Here is a 3,446-nt window from a genome sequence, read left to right on the forward strand (position 1 = left end):
ACAAAATACGTAAAAATGCGTTTAAAATATGGCCTCTTCTACACTATTTCTGGGCACTTCAGCATAATACAGCTCGTCAAATGATCATTGTGTTGGCGTTTATTCGGCAGAAAGTGATCGCGTAAAAAAACACTTGGCACGTTTTTTGGCCATTGATATTTTTTCTCAATTGTAAACAATTTCGGATATGAAGGATTGTTATATATTTGATTGTTATCAACTGCTATCAACTTCATCATTTAGCAATAACATGTTCAATGTTCCTGCGACTATTCTTAGACAACAACAACAACAACAAAAAAAAGATCTGGCAGAGTTGGGTATTGGGGACGTTCTCTCTCGAGAACGACTCCCAGAATTAATTGTACTGTAAGTCTGGCAAGCACAGAAAATAGAGATTTCGTGTCGATCATGCTTTTTCTCAGTAATTGGCATTCGGCCATTTACTTTGTAATGAATCCGCATCCTTCCTTTGAAGACGAAACCCGAGCCCAGTTGCACGACTTGTTGTAGTAAAATGATTCATCTAGTTCATATTAATTGATATTCTTGTCAATTAAAAAGCAAACTAAATAACTCAACAACTCTTCAGTTTGAGGCGTGAATAGCGTTTGATGAACACCTTGACAAAAACTTGTCCGTTTAAACGTGATACGTTCATTTTGCAGGGAAGATAGTTGTGTTTGCGTAGAAAACATTAAGATTATAACTTGATAGCACGCTGAGGTTGAAGCATTGCATGTGAAAGATATTAAACTGCTAACAGAGGATCTCTTGTTGAAGGCTGCGGATGGCATTAGCACACAATATGCATATATCTAGATGCACACAAAACTCTAAGCAGTATAAACTAGAACAAAGAGGCGGAACAACGAATGTATACCAACGGAAATCCGATTACTCCGATCTCTCCTATACAATTCACGCGCGCATTTCATTCAATGAAATATTTTTCATACTACCACATCAGAAATCGGTCTATAATCATAGGATAGAATGTGCGACAACAGATGTTGAAACCACAATGCGTAAGGAAATCGCACACGTGAGATTGTAAGACGCACGCGTTTTAAACAAAGAAGAAATTTTACGCCACGATTCAACTCTGGGCCTCCCTTAGACACTAACAATAAGACAATTTCTTCGACAAATCAAACTCCAATTTTCTTTGAAGTCCGTGTTATAAATGACTTACCTTTTTTCAAGTAATGTTTCCTTCCTTGAATCGACAATTTCTGAAAGTTCTTTCTTTGATGAATGAAGGCAATCTCTGACGGACTGTACGCGAATGTGTGAAATTGATATGTATGAAAATGAAGTCTTTTCGTACTGGGTTATTTATCCTTGGGAAGTGTCAATCAGTTCATGTGTCTGGAGAGGTCACGTCATTAAATAAGCCACGACGTTTGATATTGGAAACCTTTTCCTGGTCTGAGCATGAGTTCCTCTCAGTACTGTAGTGGATTTTCCGGTGACGCCAAAAGGCACTCTGTCATTTTTCATTGGCAGAGTGCTGGAGGTGAAAGGGCAACGGCCAACGGTTGGAGAGATTGCTAAATTGCACGGGTGGGGAGGGCTGTTGAGATAGAGGTTGATTCAAAATGTGCACACCACTCCCAGTTATGAACCTCTTTTGTTGAGGCAAAGTTCTTTCATTTCAGGGACGAGACGCCAAAATACGAACATTGGACGGCTGTTTCGATGGTCTAGTACTATTACTAACGAAACGTGGACAAGATGACACCCAGCTGGGGTTTTAAACAGTGCTTATTCAACCATATGTGAAATTCTATTTTTAATTTAGTAGTTTTGATTACGTGCAGTAAGATTCTTGTCTAGATATAGACAGTCGATTGAGCAAAATGACAATTGATGCCCACCGGAAGACAATTGTTCGTTGACCTCGCTAATTCAAGTAGATCTTTATCCTGACAGCCGTGGAGAAAGGCGTAGACGACATGACACAGAATTTTTTGCTAGGGATTTGAAATTTGAACATATGTACTCTTTATAAGTTCTTCACAGGCAAGAAAATAAACATGGCATCTTTTCTTAAACGATTCGGGTTTGTTGATAGTTTTTCTTATTCCTCGTTGTTTGTTTGCTTGGAAATTTGCCACAGCTAACGAACTAATAGCGATCTGGCTAGATCCAGAAGTTTTTTTCACGGCAGAAAGATTTTCCTCTGAAATGAATTCACTAAAACTGACAAGTTGTATTTATGCAAGGCATTTCCCTCTTAAAACTCTTTAAACGAACAGGGGTTTTCTCAACACCAATCTGTCGCTCAGCATAAAATAGCGAACGGGTTCTTCAGTAATGGAAAAAATACATTAGTGTTCATATTCGAAAATGTCTAGCCATTTGTTCAGGCGCTGAAAATGTCTTAAAAGAAAGAGGTTTTGTTATCGCGGGGACGCTTGAAACCTTAACGAGCTAAAGTTCTGCTCGGAGCACACTTACCCAAGTGATGGTGCCCTACAGTGAAAACTTTGTATGATGAATAATTTCACTCAAGGAGCCCATTACCTAACGAGCTCCTGTTTCAATCCTTGAATAATGAATTTGCCTAAAGTTTGATCGGCAAGCATTTTCAAAGAGACATATTTTTTGTAACGTACGAGTTGTGAGCTCAAGCGGATGCATCTACTCTTTCCGTAGCAAAGAATTACATAAAATCCAAAACAATGTTACAGGAATGTCATACTTCGTATATGAGTTTTATACGCCTGTTATCTCTTTATTCTGACCTCTTCCACTGAAAAAAAACATCAAAGGGACCGTCAACTTTTCTTAGAAATAGACAATCCCTTCACTTTTCAACAACTCCTGTTTCCGTATTACTCATCCGTTGGGGATTATTTTGATTATGGCACGTTCAAACCTCAATCAAAATGATTGCTGTTCTCCAAGGATTGCCAGATGCCTCTGTCATTATGAATGCAGAGCCCGCTGATTTGAAGTCCCGTGTTTAAGGGGCAAGGCCTTCGATCATACAAGGCCCTTTGAACACAACGGAGGCCGCCTTGAGCTTCGTGGCACAACAGACAGACCAAAAATAGTATTGATCCCTAACTTCGACCCCACTCCATATTAAGGAATTCTTTTTAAGCGTGGGAAAGTGGAATAGAAGATTGGTATTAATTGTCCATCGTGAAAGCGGAAACAAGGAAAATTATAAAACGAAAGTATATAGGGTGTAGCTGCTAAAAGCGCTCTCTCAACAACACCACGAAAACTGAACATGTGTTGATCGTTACAGGGCATTGCAGTTTTTAGGCATTAATTTAGAAATTAAGTGATGAAGTGATACTTATTTTTACAAAATGTGGATAAGGAACGTGAAGCGATGCGGGTTGAAACTGTGACAAGATTTTAAAAAAGTTACGTACAAAGAATAGATTAGTCACGCAAAGCTACAGGTAATAGGAAACGACGATGTTTGT

The 3,446-nt window shown here is 38.8% G+C and overlaps 1 protein-coding gene across 1 annotated transcript in view; it reads right to left on the bottom strand.

Moving 5' to 3' along the window:
• Positions 1-1,334, bottom strand: part of LOC138030148 (cysteine-rich motor neuron 1 protein-like) — a 44,941-nt gene extending 43,607 nt beyond the window's left edge. The window contains exon 1 of the mRNA XM_068878027.1: positions 1,196-1,334. The gene's annotated coding sequence lies outside the window, so the exon portion shown is untranslated. The remainder of the gene's footprint in view (positions 1-1,195) is intronic.
• Positions 1,335-3,446: the final 2,112 nt, after the last annotated feature.

The sequence above is a fragment of the Montipora capricornis genome, chromosome 13 (genome assembly GCF_036669925.1).
Source record: "Montipora capricornis isolate CH-2021 chromosome 13, ASM3666992v2, whole genome shotgun sequence".
Taxonomy (NCBI): Eukaryota; Metazoa; Cnidaria; class Anthozoa; order Scleractinia; family Acroporidae; genus Montipora; species Montipora capricornis.